Source organism: Arvicanthis niloticus, chromosome 15 (genome assembly GCF_011762505.2).
Source record: "Arvicanthis niloticus isolate mArvNil1 chromosome 15, mArvNil1.pat.X, whole genome shotgun sequence".
NCBI classification, from domain to species: Eukaryota; Metazoa; Chordata; class Mammalia; order Rodentia; family Muridae; genus Arvicanthis; species Arvicanthis niloticus.
The window spans coordinates 72,206,765-72,230,874 of NC_047672.1; the positions used below are offsets into that span (position 1 = coordinate 72,206,765).

The window sequence follows — 24,110 nt, forward strand, 5'->3', positions numbered from 1 at the left end:
ACCTGGTGCTGGCTAAGCAGAAGATCGCTTAGAAAGACAAAAGAAGAGCCGCAGGCCTGTGATGTCTATGGGTCATGAGGAAGAAGGCTGCCATGTAGATGTGAGAAGAGAAACTCAAAGCAGCTCTCAGAGATCACAGCAGTTTAGCGCGTGCGTGAGCATCGGCCAGAGGAGGGAGTTGTGGGAAGGCAAATTTATGAAAGGCATTAATCAAGGAAAAAGCAAAAGGAAAACGAGATGCTTCAGGGCACACTGTGTGGGTAGCAGCAGCGTGATAGAAATCATTAGAGTGCCCACACTTTCCCAGTCCAGAAAGTTCCTTTGTCAGCAGGGTTTCTGCTTCCAGGCCCTGTGGTGGGATTATCAATCCCAGGCTGCTCCTGCCAGCGGCTCCCTCCTGCCCCCAACCCCCACTGTGCCATGAGGTAGGAGGGGGCTAGGGTCTGGAACATTTGAAGTGTTTCCTCCCAGGTTGTCAGCTGAGAACTGTGGAAGGCATGGGTAATGCTGGTGCCTCCCTGTTGACTGGAGAGGCCCATGTCAAAGGAAAAGTAAGCCTTTCCTGAAATGGATGAGGCAGGTGTAATACTACACAGTTTTCTGAGGAGCAAATCTCACAGATTTTACCTTCCCTGGCATACACCGTAGAGCCGGTGTCCAAGGCCCTAGTCTCTTGACTCCTAGATCAGGACCTTTGGCAAATGTGCATTCAATAACAATTTTATAGCTTTGTATTTTCATTTCTGAAATGAGGATAGTAAACATACAGACTCAAGAAGGGAGTTATGATTGCAGTGGAGAAAAACTACATGCACAAAAGAAAAACATCTGAAACTGAGCATCATGTCACCAGGCAATCATAACACGTTTTGAAGATTGTGAGTTAATCAGAATTACACAGGTATTCTGTGCTGGAAGCTCTCAACAAGACAGGATGCTTTTGAATGTGTTAGTAAAAATTATATATAGGAGAGAAATCGACTGAATCTTAAACAGTGGTCAGGGGTAGGTACTCCAAGGCATTCTCAGATAAACCAAGACGTTTCCCACAAATTGTTCTTATTGATGTAGGTAGGTCAGGAAGCCTGGCAATATGATAGGTCACTTAAATACTACTTAACCTCATACGGCAGGAGTAAAGATACTAGTTGGCTTTAAAAACTTTAAGACAGGGTCTCCCTCAAAGTGTGGGACAGAATCTGAAGGAGAGGTTGTATGGAGACCATTCCACCTGGATATTCATTCCATGTGCAGTCACCAAAAATAGACGCTGATATAGATGACAGGAAGGGAAAGCTGACAGCAGCCTGATAAGGCTGTCTCCTTAGAGGTCCCCCAGAGTCTGACATACCCAGAGGCAGATACTCACAGCTAACCATTAATCTGATCAAAGGTTCCCAGTGGAGAAGTTAGAGAGTAAACTGAAGGAGCTGAAAGGGTTGGTGGCCCCATGAGGAGAGCAACAATACCAACCAGCCAAAGCTCCCCAGGGTCTAAACCACCAGCCTAGGAGCACATATGGAGGGACACCTGACTCCAGCTGTATATGTAGGGGAGGATGGCCTTGTTGGGCATAGGTGAGAGAGGAGATCTTTGGTTCCATGAAGGCTGAACACTGAGTGGGGGTGGGGAATCTGAGGGTGGGGGAGGGGGTGTGGGGGGTAGGTGGGTGCACAAGCTCATAAAAGCAGGAGGAGAGGGGATGGGATAAGGGGTTCCTGGGTGGTGGGGGGAATGCAGTAAGGGGATAAAATTTGAAATGTAAATATTATATCCAATAAAAGAGGGAAAAAAGAAAAGCAGTTAGAACCAACATCCTTAATAAAATGTCAGCCCTCTTTAAAAATTATCTTGATACTAAAATTTGTTTTGAGAACTGTATATTGCAAAATGATCAGCCTTGGTGTATCTACTCATCAAGCAAGCTGGGCAGACCTGCTCAAACCTCTGAGGTCCTGGAATTCCATCTGGATGCAGTGAAGACACAGCATCAGAGGCTTATCAATTTACTCTTCCCGGCACTCCTCTTCTAATATCTCAATGCCCATAATCAGCTTGAAGAAGCTAATGAAGAGTCAGTGCCCCTATTCCCTGGGCTTGGGGACTAAGGTGGTAAATGTTGGGCTGTCTTTCTAGGGAAAAGTAGTGGTTTGTGGGAATAGAGAGGATTAGCTAGGATTTATTGCATAGCCATAACCTATTAGTAGAAATTTGTACAATTATTATCAAGATGAAGATATAATTTCTTAAATGGCACCAATTTACTTTGATTACAAATTATAAGGTTTTTATTGGTACGATCTTCTTATTGATATAAAAGTGAAATGAATATTGTTACTCTCATAGGCACTGTACCAGTATAACACATTTAGGAATACAAGGCTTAGACCCAGTCCTTCTTTAACTTTTTTTTTTTTTAACAGATTTGAGATGGTTAGCCTGTGAGTTAAGGGACTATAGCAAATTCATGGCTTGGAGTTTATTGTTAGGGTGTTTTCTATGTTTTATTTAGAAATAGCTGAGTGGAGTTAACAGACCAGATTACCTTACATGGATAGTTGGTTTTCAAAACGTCAGAAGTCCACAGAATTGACGTTACAAACATTTCTGTATTAATGTTCATTTTGATTAGAGACCTGTCTGCTCCTGACAGCTTCCTGTATTGAATTCTAAGAAGAAATTGAGCATCTTCGGAGTTACTCCAGTTGTGGTGAGACAGCCACTAGGCAAGAATTGCCTCTTTCCATCTACAGACAAATTACTGTCCAGAAAAGGACACACTTGCAGAATAGTAGACTGATTATATCTGCCTAGACAGAGTAATCAGCCCTTAATAATTCTGCAGCACTAAGGTTTGTCAGATGATCCTGGGCCAGAAGGCGGAAGAACAGATGCTCCAACGTTTTGTAGTAGAGGGAGTGTCCAGGTGTTCAGAGGTCTCTATAAATTGGCTAATTTTTAGAAGCTATGCTTTGTGCTTCCCACAATTATAGTTAACTCAGTCATTCTGGATTTCTGACGGGGTTGAAAACTTATAGCCTCATAGCCAATCCTGGCTATTTACCTTGAGAGAAAATATTTGAGTAGATGGTTTTCAGCTGACATTCATTCTAAAGCCAAGGAAAAGCCAGGTTCAGAACTAAGTATTTTAGTTAGGATAGATGACAGAGGTTCTGGTTAGTCAACAAAATGATGGACTGGGTATTAGGACTACCTTGTACCTCACTGGTACAAATTGGCATAATTATGCTCTAATTGTATTTTGAGAGAAAAGTTTTATTTTAACAGGAAGGGTGATATGTAGGAGGAGCTAAGGTGGGAGGAGTACTGAGGGGAAGAGAAGGAGTAAGGAGAGGAGGAAAAGAAGGAGAGGAGAAGCTAGGTGATGAGAGAGAGAAAGGGGGGAGAGACAGGGAGGCAGATGTTCACATATCTCCACCAGTCAAAGATAGTTGATATATCTAGGTTGGGTAGTGGGTTACACCTCTGAATGAGCATTACCAAACCTATAAAGCCTTTGACTAACATTTTAAAAAAATGTATAAGTGCAAAAAGGAAAAGGGGGCATGGGATAGGGGTTTCCTAAGGGGGGGGATGGGGAAAGGAGATGGCATCTGAAGTGTAAATAAAATATCCAATAAAAAATGAAAAAAAAAAAAAAAAAAAAAAAAAAAAGACAGGGTCTCCTTGAGTGTGGTTAGCATAGAACTTAACTTTGCGGCCTAGATTCCACTGACCTCACAGAGATCCTGCTTCTGCCTCCCAAGTGCAAGGATTAAAGGTGTGGGAATGGCCAATCAATAACCAGTCCAACTTGAGACCCATCCCATTGGCAAGCACCAATCCCTGACACTATTAATAATACTATGTTAGGCTTGCACACAGGAGTGTGCTGTCCTCTGAGAGGCTCCACCCAGCAGTTGACTCAGACAGATGCAGGGATCTACAGCCAAACATTTAGGTGGAGCTCTGGGACTCTAGTGAAATAGTTGGGGGAAGGATTAAGGGTTCAAAGGGGACAGAAACTCCACAGGAAGATCAACAGAGTCAACTAACCTGGACCTTTGGGGCTCTCAGAGACTGAACCACTAACCGAACAGCACACACAGGCTGGACCTAGGCCTCTCTGCACACATGTAGCAGATGTGCAGTTTGGTCTTCATGTGGGTCCCACAGAAACTGGAGCAGGTGCTGTCACAAAAGCTGTTGCTTGTCTGTGGAATTCATTCCTGCCGGGAGCCAAGCCCAGGAAATTACCTGCTGTTTTACAAAGTCTAGTCGGTACAAGGTTAAGAAAGGACATTCACAGGTCTCAGGTCCCAGGAACCTAAAGAACGTCTGGCATTTCCTTGGAGCTGATTATGACAGTGGGATGGTCTAGGGTGATAAGATTATGACAGTGGGAAGGTCTTAGACAGTAAGGATTCCATAGTAAGATAGCCCTAAACAATGACCCTCACCCAAACTTCCCGGTTTGCTGTGTCTTTATAACCTGCCCCCAAAATTAAAGTTTCAGAGCTTGATCAGAACCCAGACTTGCTCTCATTCTTTGTGTCTCTTGTCCTTTCATTCGTTCGCCCCCTTCCCTAAGGTCTCGTCGAATCCCCGCGGGCCGGGGCACATTCCCTTGGCTAGACTGCTTTGTCTGGCTGTAGTAGGTGAGGATGTGCCTAGCCCTGCAGAGACTTGATGTTCCAGGGTAGGGGGATACCAAGGGAGGGCTTCCACCCTCTGAGAGGAGAAGGAGAGGGTGCATGAGGGGAGGGACTATAGAAGAAGGGCACCAGGATGGGGAGGGGCAGTGACCAGGATGTAAAGTTAATTAATTAATTGGAAAAAAGGTTTGTATTACTACACAAGCTCTTAAATAGTTTTTTAAAGAATTATAAAGACAAGATTATGGAATACTAAAGCTATTCATCTCTTAGTTTTGAAGATTTTAGTATTTTATTTTCCATTGAAAAACAGGCTTTTAGAAACAGAAATATCAACTTTTTTTTGGTATTAGGATAATTTGTGTTATACATTATTTCTCTATGCTTTTTGGAATCCTGTAATTTTAGAAAAAAGGTAAATTGCCAGATGCAACATTACCCACTTAAATTTTTTCAGTTGACTACACACCAAAGTGACAAGTATTATATATGTAGTGACAGACCAATATTAGTGACAATGCTCACATTTTAAAAGTATACTTTAAAATGTCTTAATAAACACAATACTTAAACTATTTGTTTTCTACCTTGAGTTATTTTTACATGGGCATGTTTTTTGGGTTATTTTTTTGGTTATTACTCTTCTGTGGACACTGTGATCAATAGTATCAATCAGGTAGGCAAGAAGAGCCCAGCAATTCGACACTGGCAGGTCTGTTATGGGCTATACTGCCAGGTTCTGAGTGGATTTGGTGCCTGCTCCACAGGTGGGAATTCTTGTCTGGTGTCTTAAGCCTGGTCAAAAGTCCAAGGGTGGGGCGGGCAGTCAGAGGCCTAGTGCAGAAGCTGCCCCAGTTGTTTTGCTAAATGAATATGGTATGCCTGGCAAATTGCCTTCTAAATACGTATGTATATTACATAGCATAATGCTTCTGTCAACATGAGTTAGAGAAGTTTCCTTTTGCAGTGAGTGGTCATCAGTGGCTGTGAGACTCATAGCTGGTTCAAGTATTCAGAATAACTAATTGTTGAGTGCCCATCCATAAGTGACACATTTATATTAACTCCTCAAAGGCTTAGGCAATGCCAGAGAATAATGCACAGAAAGAATGTAAGAACTGGAGGGGCCAACAAAGTGGCTAAGCAGACAAAGGTGCTTGCTGCCAGGCCTGGTGTCTTGAGTTCAAGTCCCAGAATCTACATGGTCCAAGGAGAGAACTGATTCCGACAAAATAATCTCCAACCTGTATGTACATGCAGTGTGTGTGTGTGTCTGTGTGTGTATATATATACAATACACATACATGCTATGTTGTGTGTGGTCATGTGTGCATGCATGCATTCATATATACATTTGTGTGTATGTACAAGAACATATGACGTTGAGGAAGTTGCGGGAACTGGGCTGTAACACTGACTTGTGGGTATGATATGGTTGTTGTACTCCTGAACCCAAAGGAGTTGTGATTACCTGCAAGAGGTCTCTCTATAGCCTTTCAGCATACTATCATGGCAAGGGAGGGGCTCACAGTAGCCAAACCTTCTTTGGTGATAGATGTGCAGTGAATGATGGGGGAAGCGGGGTTGGGGTGATGCAGCCACTGGTAAGGCACCCATGCTCCTATACACAAGCTCTCACCCACTCTTAAACAACCCTAATAATTCATGGGGATGGATGCGAGTGCACACACACACACACACACACACACACACACACACACACGGAAGGGGTTATTTGGGAAGAAGAAAAGTATTAATAGGAGTAAGGAGGGGACAAGAGAGAATAACGTGGGGTGAAGATAATTGAAATGCATCATGTACATGTATGTATATACATACACACACACATATATATATACATATATATGCATTTGTGAAAATGTTAGAATAAAACCCATTATTATAATATAAATAATATATGCTAATAAGAAAGTTTAAAAATAGATGTTAAAAGAGAAAGACCTTTGAATGGTTTTTGGAAAACAAGCCTAGTGTCGGCTCCATCATTTTCCCCAGAACTTTGCATACTGGCCTGTTAGAACAGTTACAAAACTCCTTAGATAGTTTGTCATTCGCTGCTGCCCTCACCCCTAGCATGCTCGGAACTTTTCCGTTTTTGTGTCTCTGGACAGTGCTGACATGTTGATCTATTGAACAAATGAAACCGTGACTGGAAAAAACCCCATATTCTCACTCTGCTCTCTGAACAAATAAGATACATAAAGGAGACAAAGTGGGGATCTTTGTTTTGCTTCTCTTGAGGAAAAGAACTAAGGTGAGTTCTGTCTGTAGAAGAGAACTCTCAGGGAAACTGATTTTTTAAAAAAAAACTTGCTTCTATTACATACTTCTATCTGATTAGAGTCATAAAGCATGTGATAGTGATATCTTCCTCACGTAGTCTCCCAGGCCAGGATCAGGTGCTGACATCAGCCAGTGACAGGCATGGGTCAATGATAGACTAAAATATATCAGAAGGGAGAACACACACACACACACACACACACACACACACACACACACACACGGTCTCACTTATGTACTCCAGATTAAACTTGACCTCATGACCCTCTTGCTCTGGCCTCCTGAGGTGTGAGCCACCGTGTCTGGTGTTCAGCGGATTTTACAATAGATGCTTATTTCTTGCTTATCGTTATTATGACTTGGCTGCTACCGTCTTGAACATTAAATAAGCTCCAAGGTAGCATTGGCAAGTGCTCCTCTGACTTTGGCTGTCAGGTCAGAGGTTACCTTAAGTCATTGCTTGAACTGCCCTCCAGGCTCATTACTTCCATATTACATTCTTGCATTACTTACTCCAGTGAATTTAACACATCATATGTCAGGGAGCTGGGAAGCCAGAAATGGCTGCTGAGAAGCATGTACAAATATGGCTATTGTCTACTCAGCATATGAGAAGGCTAGGCTGCCTCCATGACAGGCTTCAAATTAGCCATTCACGAGATTAGGCCTAAGAACTGCACAAGTCAAGGCAAGCCCAGGCAAGTCAGTTACTAGAAAAAAAAATCCCAGGCTTCAGGCAGCTAGTCAGAACTGCCCTGCCATCAGAAGCTACCCCACCACCTGACCTGAAGCAAGGGCAATGGGTCAGGAATCGTTTTCAGACCTCCCCAGCAACAGTTTTTAGCCCCCACACCCTGGATATGGTTCTGGAATATCCCTAGGCATGGAAAAAGATAAAGTCCACCTACCTCAGGAATTCCCCTAATGTACTTTAAATCCACCCTGTGAGCTCACTTGGTCTCTATCTTGGAATGAGAGAACCCAGCATGTGGAACTTCTGCAGAATAAAATGTTCTTTGCTTTTACATACTGTTATTTGAGTATCATTCTTCAGCGAATCGTGGATGCTTACCCATATACTCTTCTCTTTTCTCAGGAGATTTCTGACTTTGATAAGTTATCTACTTCTTTTCTTAGGCTGCTCATTCATTTTGGCAAAGCCTGTTCCAACAATGGACTTAGACATATGCAAACCAATAAAAACAAATGTGTCCTGGTTGTGATTGCTTTAGGAAGACGCACAGTGTATAATTCAGGCCAATGGCATGCTTTAAGAACTTTACAGAGGCTTTTGGAACATTCCTACTCATTCTTCAAGGTCATTCTCCTAGGAGACAACCCCCACCATCCCCACATTCCCTGGATGCCAATGAGAAAGATGGAAATTCAGTTGAGAACAGTAGCCATTTTCTGACAAAGCAGAGAACCAGCTACATGAAGAACCTGACACCAGGATGCAAGAACAGATGACAGGTCCTTGATAAAATATGGCAACTGTGTCAGCCATGTTTTCCTGGCCCCAGAGCATGTTCAGTGTTTCAGGCTCCTTAACTGAGGTCTCTGTCACCTGCAGCTAAAACCATCTGCATTCTATGCTCTCTTAGAGATGTTCGGCCATCTTCCCTCTTTGCTTTGCAGCCTTTGCATCCAAGTTGGCTTCATTATTCCTACCTTCCTGGCTGCCTTTTCTTTCTCATCACAGTGCACTTGGAAATAGAATATGGACTTCAAAGGCCTGGTAACATATGTATCCCTTTCCTTTCCTCCTCACTTCATGACCTTCAAAAATGGCCCAGTAATTGTTTACCTCTGCCAGGTTCTTCCAGCTGCTTGGACCACTCCTGACCTTCTTTGACTAGCAACTCCCACCCCAGTGGTAACAAGGAGAATGGCTCTTGGCTTCTTGAAGATCTAAACTGCTTTTCCCTTACACACTGGTTCAAATTAATGCAGCCTGCCATGCCAAATGCTATGAGACATGAAGATCAATGGAGTCGACCCTCCACTATGTTGTCTGCATGTACTGTCACTGACTTAATGACTTGTTCACTTGAGCCCTGACTTGGGGCTGTACTATGGAGGCCTCATTTAGCTGATTGAAAGCTGTCAAGGAAACATTCCATCACACCCATGCATGAACTGAAGAATGACAGGGGATTTAATCTTTATGGTACTTGTCATGGCAAAAGACAGACACCCTGGAACTAATGTGGGCAGGGACATCTACTTTTTAGATATAGATTTTAATGAGCATATTTTAAGTGAATTCAAATAGTTAACACATTTTGTATGTCTCCAAGTCTGACTCATTTACCACCATAAATTTAAGAAGCTATGCCAAGATAACTTAGCTCAAATGGTTAGGGGATCATCAGAGACAAGACAATGCTAGGAACAATCCAGGAAAAAGAAATATTGTAGGAGTTTTGTGCAGGCGGAGGGACAGTGATCCTCTGATGTGGCCAGACAGGGGAGTTTGAATTGGTTTTTCCTGAATTATTAATACTTCCTAAATCACACCACGGAACACTTGGACCTTTTAGATTTACTGTCCTTGCATGCAACAAGGACGATTCCACAGAGAATCTGGCAGGTTCAATGAAATCATTCTGAGATTGACAGTTGCTTTAGGGAATAAAAGGATAGCATGTGTCTGCTCCTTCCCTTTCCCTTTGCCTTTCCTTTAGCTCATTTTATCAAGTCATGCAAAGCTTTCACTAATACAAGTGAGGCTTGCAAACGGTTGGAAGAATCAACATCATTTACGGAGCAGAGGAAGAGAAGGAAGAGGCAAGCAGCGTTGAGAAAGAACAGAAGGCTGTTATCTTCTCTGTTTGGCTCCATCTCATCCTGAAGGCTGACTTTCCGGCCATGAGGGGGGGAGATGGTCAAATTATGGTAATTAGGATCTTATGTGGCAGCTCATGATTTGCATTTCCTTCATTTCATTGTTTCCCTTCGTGTTTGCTGGAAGGCTAAATAATACACGTCTATGTTCAGACCAAAGGGTTTTTCTTGGGATCCCAAGAGAAAGGGTCATCTGTGCACACTTGGGCTCTCTTCTACCAGAACTGTTCTTAGTGGGATGGAGGCAGCTGGCTTAGCAGAATCAGGTGACTTGTTTACAGGGAACTTCAGAGACTTCAGAAAAAGACCATAGAATTGTAAGAACTTCTCTATGGATTTATTATGCAGGTGCTGACTACCTTGTTTGTGCAGTGGATTATCAAACAGCGTTTATTTTCCTTTCTGCCTCCTACTAAGCATTTTGCTTCTTGAGAGACTAGCATTGTAGGAAAAACTCCCAAGGAGATGTGTGGTTCATTTACTTCTCAAGTGGAGGTCATAGTAACTTCTCCTGTCACTTTAGCAAATACCCCCTAGTCTAGGCTCTGGTCTCTCTCTCTCTCTCTCTCTCTCTCTCTCTCTCTCTCTCTCTCTCTCTCTCTTTCTTCTTTCTTTTTTTTTAAATTTCAAGATGTGATTGGCAACTTGTCACTGATGATACAGATACAGATTGTCCTTAGCTGCCAATCAATCACTGTGTGGCCACGTTTGAATTCATGTTAAACAAAAAAGGAAAAGAACAGCTTAAAATGAAGGATGGGCAGGAAGCCCTTATAGTCTATTTTAATAGGTCCATAATTCCCAGCAGCTGTATTTGAGAAGAAATTATCAGAGAACACTGGCTATTGAGTTTAAGTAACCCAGTCCACCATCAGCTTCTTTGTAAACACTGCATCTAAAGAGCTTCTCCTTTGCTGTCAACACCAACTCTGCAGGGACAGTGACTCAGTACCTTCCCTCCACTGTACACTCCACTGTCTTTTCCTGAAGGTCAGAGTGGTGACTTTACCCATGCTCTGATTATCATTCTGGTCCTGGTGGCAGGGACACTGGTGCTTTTCATCATGTGTCAATGACGGTGCGAGAAGCAGCTAGCTCCAGGGTGGCTGGGTCATCTTGTCTACCTGCTCATGTTGTAACATGTTAGGATGCAGAGTAGCTGCTCCCATGTGTGTGGGCTAAATGGAAACTATTTTTGAAGCAAATGTTTAGTTGAAGTCTAGTATACACAATACTTCTGTAATATATGTGAGGAAGTGTGTGGATCATGTGTGTACACTCAGTGAGTTTACAGAGTGGAAAGAACTCTGGTTTCATGAGCACCCAGCTCTGGAAGCAGAAGCAAGAGCTTTATATTTCTTGTCTGCCATGCTCCTGCCACCTTACGTGGATCTTTGCCTTTCTACCAAAGTTTCTTTGGGCTCCACGTTACCCTAAAGACGACGCACAGAAGAGGTGAATTTCTAGAGACTGAGAAGAAGCAAATTTAGTTTTGCATCCACATTTCCAACATGCTTTGTAGTGCAACAACCTCTTGTTATTAGAGACATGGCCACTTCATTACAGTCAAAATGCTGAATGTCCCCAAATCAAGACAACTCAGGTCCCATCTGGGCCATGGCAAGGGCAGGTCTACGTCAGTGCTGCCTTGTTGTCTTGTTGACAGTTCTAATTCCTTAAGGGTGAGATTGAATCATTCTTTAGAAAAAATTGATTACCTTTTTTTTTTGGGTGTGGCTGCTATTGATTCTCGCTCTGACGTAGTATTCATATTACTATTCTTGATAATATTGCCTTTTCATCACTGACATCTTAGTAGAACCAGAGACAGAAATATCATTGGTCTGCTTTCAGATTTTCTGAACAATGAACATCCTGCTTTCTACATCTCATTCTCTGTAATGTGATGCCAGCCATTCTGTTTGCTTTCATTTTGATTTAAACACCCAGTTTTCTATTACAGACATTTCCCACCTCTCCTCAGTGTGACACCCTCAATTGTCTATAAAGTGTCATAAAGTTATACTGGCTTTGTTTGCTATCCAGTTGTGTGGTGTTCTGATTACATCTTATACATGCTGGTAAATAGCAGGATCAGGTCTGGCCTCATGGTCAGCTCACAGGGTATGTGTCAGATTTGCTACTTTTATTCATGTATTGTTCTGTGCAGTTAGACACATACTACACAAGGCAGATTTTTTCTAATTATGTATTTAAATTATTTATTTAATATTTTAATGCATATTGTTTTCACTGTAGAAGAGGATGTGAATTTTAACTTCTGAGTTTCCAAGTCTTTTCCTTATGGAAGCCCCTGCAATGCACTCAGGGTTATGTATAATTATCTGAACCCTAGGGGATAATCTCACTTCCATTGTGCTCAAAAAGTACATTGGACTATAAATGAGTGACAGCAATATTATGTGGCTATCCTTGAATTCTTCATAACCTTAAAATCAAAGGAGATAGGTCACCAACTTCACTACCCATTTCTATGACTTAACCATACACTTCATAGCTTGTGATCATAAGGGTGGTGTAGCCTACAGGGAAGCAGATACTATTTAAATAGGGGAGACTTAATTTTATGTATTTGAATGGGAGAGGAGACTTATTTTAAGATAGTGAGTTTTTCTATTGCTCCTCATATAACTTGAGGTGCATATAACAGGAAGGTGTTAAAAATGTACCAAAAGATACATGGATACAGGACTAGGTTTACAAGCTGTCCAAAACTCTTTCAGCATATCCAGGATCATCCAAGAAAATCCAAGATTTTACTGTCAGTTACTGAAGATGAGTAACACAAGGGACTGTCAAGGTCTAGTGAATTAAGGACAGAGTGACAGCAGTAAAAACAAGTGCAAAAAAACATCTCTGGAGGGCACGTGTGTAGTTGTGTATGCTCTTCCAGAAACATTTGAGCTTGAAGAACAATAGAAGCCAACAGAGGACACCTTCAGTCATATATAGCACTGTCTTCAACCAGACTACCATAAACTGCTATGACAGAGGAAGTAAATCCATCCTTTCCTGAGTTTGAACTCACAGAGAATTCCAGTAGATTCAGATGGGAGATAGACACACAACTTCTGGTACTGGCTAGAATGGGTTGTTTAGAATTTTTCTCAGTGTTTTGAAGTGTTCTAGCTGAGGAGGAGGCTGGAAATACACACTACTTCCCATTTTCCTTTCAAGATCCTGAATATCTTTTTATTAGTTGGAGGGTTGGAGACAGCATGCCTAGTCATGGGGGGTGAGGAACTGAGGGCAAAGTGAGAGAGATAACTGGATGACACTGGGTGGGAATGGTTTGTGCCTTTGACTTCCAGCAAGAACGTGATGCTTTCCTTCCAAACCTGCTATGAAACTGTACTGTTCTGAACTTTTAAAAGACACACTACCTCTCTATAACCCACAGAAGAGTGGTTAAATTCATCCAGACAAACTGTCAAGATCTGGGGATTATAGTTTTTAAAGAAGAAAACACTGAATTTGTCTTGTAACTACAACAAATGCTCTCTTCCCTCCCTCCCTCCCTCCCTCCCTCCCTCCCTCCCTCCCTCCCTCCCTCCCTCCCTCCCTCCCTTCTTCCCTTCCTCCCTCTCTTCCCTCCCTTCCTTCCTCTCTTCCCTCACTTAATTTTTTTTATTTTTTTAAACAATGTTTCATTTGTTTGTTTTATGTTGTTTCTTTTTGAGACAAGATTTCTCTGTTTACTCCTGGCTGTCCTAGAACTCTCTCTGTAGACAGAGCTGGCTGGAACTCACAGAGATCTTCCTGCCTCTTCCTGAGTGCTGGGATTAAAGGTATGTACCACCACCCCTGGCCAAAGAAAGCAAGGTTTTCTGTATTTGATTTGCTACTGGCTATGTTCTTGCACTTGGAACAGCCCTTCTGCTGGTGTCTTCAGAGTGTTGGAGTTGTTGGCATGCATCACTGTGCTGAGCTTAGAAGCTCTCTAAAGAGCTGGCTGTTATGTATGGTTGTCCTAGTCTGATGAACTATCTGAATCAAGACATACTCAGGATACAAAGGCCCTGTGCTACTGAGGGAAATAATATTTGTAATCAGGGATTCTATCCCTTATGGTCCTTGAAAATTAGTTTTCATTTTAATTTTTTTTTATATTATATGTATGCATGTGTGTCTATATCAGTACAAGGTACATGTGTGTGGGTACTCAAGAAGGTCAGAAGAGGGTGTTGGATCCCCTAAACCTGGACTTGCAGGCAGTTGTAAGCTTCTTTGGCACGGGTTGGAAGAATTGAACTTGGGTCCTCTGGAAGAACAGCAATTGCTCTTAATCACTAAACCATTTCTCTAGCCCCAGACTGCTAAAAGTAAAAAAAAAAAAAATTTTTTTTTGACTTTTGGAGAAATGACAATAGTCTGAAGAAAGTATGACTTCCAAGGATGAAGGGCAACCAGCAGTTTTACCCACAGAGATTCAGAGAAGATGCAGGTAGAAGGACCTTCAGCTTCAGAGTCCATGTGGTTGAAGGCTAAAAATACCAAGAGGCTTATATTGCTAAAAACGAATCAGTTTCTACTAGGGGTCTAATGATCTCACCCTGAGAATGTAAAGCTGGCAGGAGCCCTTTTTCTATACTTAACTCCATGATTAATTAAACTCTTAATTATGCCAGAATTAGCTCTGTCAATAGAAATGTTGCCTGCAGGCTTGGTTACAAGCCCTTTAAATTTTCTTTGTACTTTTGTGTTTGTATTTTGAGCAATCAGAAAGTTTCCCAGAAGTCAAAGATGTCATACACCCCCATTCCCTAGGCTAGAGCATATGGTAGTGATTGCTTGTTTTTGGTCAAAAAACAGTTCAGAAAAATGGTTCAAGCTACAGAAGCAGGAAGTTCAAAAGAAAAGGGTGGAGAAACAATAAGATATGAAACATATGAATAATAATAGAGGCTAGAATTTGTAGAAGATCTCCTGGAAAGTTCTATCTGTCTGTCTGTCTATCTATCTATCTATCTATCTATCTATCTATCTATCTATCTATCATCTATCTATCTATCTATCTATCTATCTATCTATCATCTATCTATCTATCATCTATCTATCTATCTATCTATCTATCTATCTATCTATCATCTATCTATCTATCTATCTATCTATCATCTATCTATCTATCTATCTATCTATCTATCTATCTATCTATCTATCTATTAAACACTCCAGAGATAGATAGATGATTTGACATGCATCCATTTGAACCATACTCTATAGGATCCATATTTCTAGCAACTAACAGGAGTAAATTTCGGTGTGGTAGGGTGGCCAAGTTTTTTCTATTAAACATATTCTAGAAGGATGAATTTTTTAATGGGCTTGGTATCTTGACATGACTCAAATAATAACAGAGGTGACTCTGGTCCGCTGTGGGCTCCATGGGTTTCAATGAGAATAGGAGGATTCACAATCAAGATGAGAAAGGTCCTCAAACAGGATATGATAAGATGAAAGAGGGAGGGAGAGGATGAGAGGGATGGCAGTTCAGAAAGGAGGCATGAGAGTGGCAGAGAGGAGGAGGAGCCACGTCACATGAACTGGGGTATGGGCCTGGGGAGAGCACAGCGGTGTAGAAACCCTTTCTGTTGCCACGTGCACTCTGAGGACTGACTGCAGGGCCTCAGGCTTGGCAGCAAGCACCTGTACTTGCTGAGCTATCTTTCTGGCCTGCGTTTCTTTCCTTCTTTCTTCTGCTCCCTCTTTCTGCCTGTGACAGGGTCCACCTCTGTAGCTCAGAAAGGCCTAGAGTTTACTACATAGTGTAGGTTGACTGGGAATTTATGGAATACTCCTGCCTCAGCCTCCTCAGTGCTGTTATTAGTGGCATGGACCACCACCATCAGTTTAATCAGAAAATTTTCTAACATTGTCTGGTTGGTTCTCAACAACTTTGGAATTTTATTAAATGTGTTGGTGTGAATATGGTTGGCCCAAGGAGTGGAACTATTAGAGGTGAGGCCTTCTTGGAGCAGGTGTGGCCTTGTTGGAGGAAGTGTGTCATTGTGGGGATGGGCTTTGAGACCCTTCCCCTCCATACCTCGAAGACAATCTTCTCTTGTTTGCTTTTGGAACAAGATGTAGAACTCTCAGCTCCTCTGGTACCATGCCTGCCTGCTATGCTCCTGCCTTTATGCTAATGGACTGAACTTTGTAATCCAGCCCCAATTAAATATTGTCTTTTATAAGATTGCCTTGGTCATGGTGTCTCTTCACAGCAATGGAAACCCTAACTAAGACAGAAGTTGGTATCAGGGACTGGGATCAGGATGTAGTAGGCCTGACCATGTTTTTGATTGAAGGACTGTGGATTTTGGGTCTTTGAATTTGGAAAGCCATGGAATGCTTTAGTGAGGCTCAATGAACCATCCTAGGACTATGGAGGACATTGGTGTTGAGAGTTATTTTGAGAGACCATTTTTTTTTTTTTTTTTTGCGTTCAGATCCCACCTTAGAGACCCTGACCTAAGTTTAAGCTCAAGTAAACTAATAGACTAGTACTTAGCTCCAGTTTCTAGGTTACTCCTTGCCTCCCAATAGAACCTGAGCCTAGCTTCAGTTTCCAGGCTACTCCCCAACAACACCTGCATCTCCACATTATTCCTCCAACAAATCCAGTGTCTAGCACCAGTTTATAGGTTATTCCCCAACAAATCTGCACCTCCTGACACTTACAAGTCTGCCCCTAACACTTCTCTTCCTAACAATCACCAATCAAGAGGAAAGCAGAAGCTAAGTTTATGGTTTGCCTCTCAGCACCAGACAATTATGTTAAAGGCCACAATGCCCCCCACACCCCTGAGTCAGATGTGTACCAGTTTAGTTACCCCTTTCTTGCCACTATAAATGCTTGCTTAAAACTAGGCTCAGGCTCCACCTTCCTGTTGTATCAGGGTTGGCAGGGAACCCAAGCTCGAGCTTGGATAAAAAGACCCTAAAGCAATTATATCAGAATTGGCTCCTTGGTGGTGTTTTGGGGTTTACGAAATGTTATGTTTCTGGCATAACAATTTGAACTGTGCAGGCCTGGGCCAAGATATTTCATAGGAGAAGAATGTTAGTATGTAGCCTAGAGATTGTTTTTGTGATATTTTGGAGAAAAATGTGCCTGCTTTTTGCCCTTGTCTGAAGAGTCTGTCTGAGACTAAGGTGAAGAGACTCAGATTAATTGCATTGACAAAAGAAATCTCAAAACAATCCAGTTTAGACTCTGTGTCATGGTTTAGTCTCATAAAGATTCTCATAAAGGGTCTGATGAAACGTAACACACTTAAAAAGAAAAAAATATAAAATGTATGGTTCAAGTAATAAAGGGGCACCAGGAAGTGAAATGGAACTGAATCCTATGTTCAAGGAGATAAATATATTAAGGGAGTTGTTAACTTTGAGGCAAGATATCACCAGGCTAAGCTTATTGTTTATGTATTTGTCAATGAACAAGGAATAGTTTCGACTTAATCTGAATGAACTACAATCTGGAAATGGAGGGTACACTTGTGATCTACATCTTGAGGCTGGAAGACACAGACTTTTGATCCTGATCTTGAAGAAGAGTGACCATGAGAAGTTTAGGTTCAGGCATGGTAGTACACACCTTTGATCCTAGGAGACAGAGACATGCAGATCCCTGAGTTCAAGGTCAGCCTGGTACAGAGCAATTTCTGAGTAGAAAATGGCATATATCCAGGTATGATGATACATGCCTTTAATCTCAGCATTCAGGAAACAGCTATGCAGATCTCTGAGTTCAAGATCAATTTACAGAGCAAGATCCAGGACAGCAAAGCTTAGGAAGTTAAAGGAGTTGGAAGACGGAAAGCTGGTGATAATGTAATGGAATAAGAGGGCCATGTTCCAGCTCCAGCAAGCAGCAGAACTTGGCAGCTTAGGCCACGTGGTTCTGGCTTTAGTATCAAGAATAGAAGGGACTGCGGGACAATGCTGGAGCTAGAGCTAAGAAGTAAGTGGTATTAAGATGAGACCAGCATCACTGGGGTGAAATCTTTTGGGAAGTATTTTCTGAGAGCACAAAGAAGCTGTGTTCCAGAGACAGCCAAGGTTGTACCTCATGCTGCATTAGATTTTGCAATATGTAAGAATCACCAAGATGGTACTGGTTTTGAAGGCATGAAGGGGTCATGACGAGCAGCTGAGGCTTGGCACTGTGAGAGACCAGGAGAGACCATTGGTGAAGGTGCAGCCTCATTTGCAGTCTACAGCCCAGGACTGAAGGGGTCATGCAAAGGAGTTGAGTCTTAGCCTTATGAAGGGAGCCTATGACAGACTATTTGTGAAGCCTAGTTACAGTGGAAGTCCCCAGTGTATTAGAGATGCCAGTACCATAGGATGCTCACCAAGAACAGCAGCAGCAGTAGGGTGGAGTCAAACAAAGGCTAAAGTGATGCACAAAGGGCCAAAGGCCTTTGGAGGATCCCAGATCCCAGATCATGTGTGGATCTCAGACATTTTTACAAGAATATGTAAAGTTGAAGTTGCCTTGGAGACCTCAAGATGTTAGAGATGTCAGAGCCGTGGGAGACCTAAGGAAAGCTGCTAAGACAGTGGAACCAGCCAAAGAGAAAGAATTGTGCTGCCATCAACAAAGCAAAACGGAGATGGACACCAGACATGGACATAAAGAGCTTGGTCTTGCTTTTGTCCAGGATTTCCTCATTATGTCATTTTGAAATGGTAATGTATATATTCTGATGTTGGCAGTATGTGATCTGTTTTTTTATTTTGATTTTATAGAGGAACTAGAGTTAAGAGATTGCATAAATCTCAGAAGAAACTTTGAACTTTGGACTTTTAACATTATTGAGACTATGGAACTTTGGAAGTTGGATTGCATGTACTTTGCAGTATGCTATGGCTAGGTATGTCACCCATAGACTCATGTGTTTGAACAAACCTATTGGAACTAAGGAATGGAATGTGGTGGTTTGAATATGTTTGGCCCAAGGAATGGCACTATTAGGAGTTGTGGCCTTGTTAGAGTAGGTGGGGCCTTGTTGGAGAAAGTGGACTTTGAGACCCTCCTACTAGCTGCCTGGAAGACAGTCTTCACCTGCTTGCCTTTGAAACAAGGTAAAGAACTCTCAGTTTCTGCAACGCCATTCCTCTCTGGAAGCTCTCAAGCTTCCTGCCTTGATAATAATGGACTGACCCTCTGAACCTGTAAGCCAGCCCCAATTAAATGTCCTTTATAAGATTGCATTGATCATGGTGTCTGTTCACAGCAATGGAAACCCTAACTAAGACAGTAAATAGATAATTTTATTTCTTTAAATGCCATTTTTCTAACAATACAAATACATCCATAGGATCTGGGCAATCGAACCTAATTGTGTAACTAAAAACAATGAGCAGAATTGGGCTTGAATTAACTGTATATAACAGAATGATTAGCTATGTAAATCTTTTCTTCAGGATTTATATAACGTGTGCATAATTACATGGATGTGGTTCTCTCTTGCCTTATTGAATCTTGAATCTTTGACTTAGCATGTTTAAAGTGGCACCTGTTATTTCCTGTCCCCTTACTCCGTTTTACAAGTGATCGCACGGTGGCACTAGAGATAATGAGGTCTGTTAGGTAATACATACCTCAGTAGTGAACTGAGAAGTCTGGCTCTATGATAAGCATAGCAACAGCTGTGATCTGTGAAGATTTACACTACGCCAGGTGTTGGGTGAAATCATTTTGCATCCAAAGTCTGACAACTCTATGATGAGGGTCTCATTCACAGTCTTATTAACAACGTGGATATGGGTTACTCCACCCCAAATGCTGTTAACATCATGAGAAGCATGCTACATTGATACAACTGTTACATTAACGATAACTGCCCTTCATACCTCTGCCTCACATCCTTCATCTTTTGTGATAGCTGAATGCTACAAAAAAATGTTTCAGTCTGTCGCCAGGAGGTAGAGTGGCTGGATCTGTGCTGTGGAAGGAGCGAAGGAAAAACAATGTTCCAGATTAAATTGCTTCCATTTTAACTACATGACTCATTGGTAGATTCCTACTCAGTACTCATGTGGCATGAGAAGGTTGGAGGTGGTAGGGAGCCTGTCTGTAGTGTACTGGGAGAAGGGCACCCAGAAACCTGTGTGTGTGTGTGCGTGTGCGTGTGCGTGTGTGTGTGTGTGTGTGTGTGTGTGTGTGTGTGTGTAGAATACAGGGGTTTTGTAAGTCCCAACGAATGTGGAACTGATTCTGTACAGATGGGAACTTATGGTACATAATAAGATTCATTGTCCAGAAAGGAAAATATATTGTGACTGAAGAATGAACTTGGAGGAGCAAACAGAGATTAAGGCTAATGCTCCTGAAATCCTCCACCAGAGAAATAATGACTCTGGGAGAAGAAAGGCGGCAAGATCTGCAAGGCTCTTCTAGGGCAAGAGCCACAGGGTTTATACACGTGGTGAGAACAGACAGAAAGATCACTGAGGAAGATATTACCAAGCACCAGAAGAGGAGCGCAAACATTTCCCCTGTAAGTTGAACAAATTAGGCTTAAGATATGTTAAACTTGAGGGACCTACAGGACAGTAAGCTGGAGGGAACAGAAAGTGGTTGGAAACTGGGCTCTAAAGCCCGGGCTGGTTAGGGGATGGGGAGCTAGGTGTTCGTTTACGCAGCACATGCGCAGACCCTAGTTCAGATGTGTGCAGAGCAGTGAGCAACAGTCGTTTGCAGGTGAGTGGTAGTAAAGCTGAACAATGAGCTAGAACCAGGTGTGAGAGCGAGAGGAGAGGATGGACCACGGACCACGGTGGAACTTCAGGAAACCGCAATACCTTATCAGCAGACAGGAGATGTGAAGTGGGTGAAGGAGCTGACAGCACGGCAGGGGATGGACCCATAGATGGAAACCCATAGAAACCCATAGAAAGAACCGCTTCTATTTGTGTTTTAAAATTACTTTTAAAAAATGTGGTGACAAAGCCCCACATAATCCCCAGATCTCCATTTTAATGATGTTTTTAAGTGAAACATTATGCAACAGAGTTCTCAAACCGGAAACTCTATATTCATTGAACAACTCCCTCCCCTCCTCCCCTCCTCCCCACCAGGTAATTGTCATTGTACTTTCTTTTACAAATTTGACATTTTTAGAGATAGGTAACATCATGTAGCATTTGCTTTTTTGTGAGTTAGCAAAATATTCTCTAGTTTCCTCCGTGTTATAGCATGTGACTATCTCCTTTCTCTAAAGCTGAGTAACATTGTATTATGTGTGTGGTCCACTGTTTAATGACATTACAATGTTATACGTGTGTGGTCCACTGTTCAATGACATTACAGTGTTATACGTGTGTGGTCCACTGTTTAATGACATTACAGTGTTATATGTGTGTGGTCCACTGTTTAATGACATTACAGTGTTATATGTGTGTGGTCCACTGTTCATTCTTACATCTGTCATGAGCATTTAGATTACTTTTACTTCTTGGCTATTATGAGTTAATTTGAAATCCCCATTGAATTATTTTAAATATACAATTAAAAATATGATGACTGAATCAAATAGCAATTCTGTTTTAGTTTATGAAACTGTCATGCTGTTTCCATAGTCCATGTGTATGTGTGTGTATACCTGTGTGTTTGTGTGCATTTTAATTCATTTTTTTGAGGTGGAATTTTTATAGAATCCAGACTGGCCTTGAACTTGCTATATAGCTGAGGCTGGCTTTGAATAGGCATGAGTTACAATTCCTATTGCCCAATTGGTACTTTTAAATTGTGTTACTGTCTAGTTTTGCTTGAGAGGAACAGGGGAATAGTTACTTTGCATATTAGCTACATGCTGGTCAAAGCACATGCAATGCCTTATTCATTTTACAAGAGACACTCAGAAGAGCTTTAGTTACTGTACTTTGAAATTACAGAGCAGAAATTGGTGGGGTCACAAGGACAGTTAAGATTTGGGACTTGTATTCACCTCTCTTTTGAATTTCATTTCTACTTGAGAAGGGTCCATTCTTCCTGTTTCTAAACAATTCGTGAGATGTTTCCCATGATTTGCAGAGTCCTTTGAGAACAATATGATTATATTTAAAAGGATACAGAGCCAGTAATTGTATCACTACTCTTTGATGATTCTAGCAGAAAGCAGAGGCAGCTGATTCCTCTCTTGGCTGACAGCAGTCTGGTTTGCACCACAATGAGCCTCCATCTTCAGCTTGGTGTCTACATTGTACCCATTTGCTGTTATTGTGTGGGATTAATGATTAGTTTGCAAACCAGCATCATGTCTTTGAAAGCTGATGGACATGTTAATTACATGTGATTTAAATGTCACAGTTGCATGACCCAGATTCTTCTTTTCTGCCAAATTTTGAAAGACTTATTAGCATCATGGAAGCTCCAGTAAACATAATATATTAAAATGCAAGCATTGTAGGAACTGGCCATGCAAAAAATGGGTGGACTATTACCTTGGCTCATCTGATTTCATCAGGGCTAGAGTCTTATGGCCCATTTTAAGGGCTTTTGGTTGAGTCCATGGCACACACTGTTGTCCTCTTTTGTGGTTAGATATTCTGCACCTACTCAACTCTCCTTATAATGCAATAAATATCACAACAAATCCACTGAACAGTGATCTTAGTTGTCAGCTAAAAATATCCTCGGGGCATGAAATTCTTGTTCTTGGTGTCTGAAGTGCATCTTTTTGTGAGTGGAGTGAAGGTAGATAGGCTTCCCAACTTCTTACTGAGTTACTACTGTGGTATGTATTCTGTATGATGCTGGAGACACAGCTTTAAACAGGGTAGAGTCTGTTTGTGACAGAGAAAAGGGAAGGAAGGAAGGAAGGTGGGAGAGGCAGAGAGACCAGACTAATAAACTAGTTATCAATTAGATCAGCTTGTGATAAGGGCTATCTATGATTAGGTTAAGAATGAAGACATAGAAACACACAAGAGAGTGGCAAAGCACAGTTCATTATTTGATTAAGAATTATAGTAGAAAAAGTCCCCTGATGAAGTACTATAAACCTACTGATTCTTAGATTTAAAGTATGTCAAATCACCTGGGAACAATTGCTAAAAATTATGATTTCCATTTAATCCTTTATTTACCCTTTACCTTTTGTCTATTTAGTGTTAAAGATTTTGTACAAGAATACATTTTATGTTGGGTATATGTTCCCTCATATAAAATTATAATATCTGACCCCCACTTACAAAGTTTTAAACTCATTCATGAAAAAGAGACTAGGGCCTGAGAATTTGCTTTTCCAAGGTCTTCCCTATGGACGCTGTTGCTGTTGGTCCTGGGACTAGATGAGATTTAAGATTTGAAAGAGGACAATGTGTGTGGAAGTATGCACGTGTACTCTCGCAGCAGAGGTGGGTGCGTCATGGGTCGAGATGGACAGAAGACTATCCCAAAGGAAACAGAAGACAAAGAAGGCTTGGAACCAAAAAAAGCATGGCACCAATGAGCCTGTCAATGTCACAGAATCAGATTTTCAGAGGCAGGCAGTGAGGGTGAAGGCTAAGGTTGCGGTGTGCATGCCCCGACTTCATGAAGATAACCGGAGGGAAGCGGCCCCTGGAACAGGAGACACTGCCGGTACTCCAGAAGGAAGTTGACAGGAACTGCAGACACTTTTCTGAGAAGGTGTATGTAATACCATAGGTGGCCACAGTTTCCTGGCTCTCCCTCTCATTAAGGGTTTCTGTCTCCTCCCCCTGACCAACAGAATCCTTCAGGAGTACTTCTGTGCCAGACCCCAGACTTCGGTCCTTGATCGGCCAGCCTTCCCTTTCTGTCTCTTTCAACATTTATTTTTGGATCTTTGAACTGCCTTATGACAAGGCTAGCAATCTTTCTGGAGAGGTCATGTGGGAAAATTGAAGAGAAATAGTTTTCCGAGTTGCTGATCACTTCTGCTAAGGTGCCAGGAGCCACACTATCTTGGCCCAGCTATGAGCTGAAACACATGTGTGATCTAGTCGATGTTGCAGAGAGCAAAGGAGTCGCTACTGAGCCTGGACTAAATTTCTATTCCTGATGTCTTGACCAGGATTGCTACTTTAGGCCGCTGAGTTTTGAAGTCATTTTTTTTTCCTATGATAATACCTGGAGCAAGTTTGAATAATTGAATTACAATGAATGTAAATATTTAAGTGGCAAACAGAAGAAGAAAGGTTTGTTTATGTAACAAGAATGGTAAGAAAAGAGGATCAAGAAAAGAACTGAACAAGGCACTCACACTTAGGGGATATGGTTGCCACCTCTGCATAAGGTTGTAGGAGAAC

General features: G+C 41.8%; 1 protein-coding gene across 3 annotated transcripts in view; it reads right to left on the bottom strand.

Moving 5' to 3' along the window:
- Lhfpl3 (LHFPL tetraspan subfamily member 3) overlaps positions 1-24,110 on the bottom strand; it is a 493,326-nt gene that overhangs the window by 114,334 nt on the left and 354,882 nt on the right. The window lies entirely within an intron of this gene.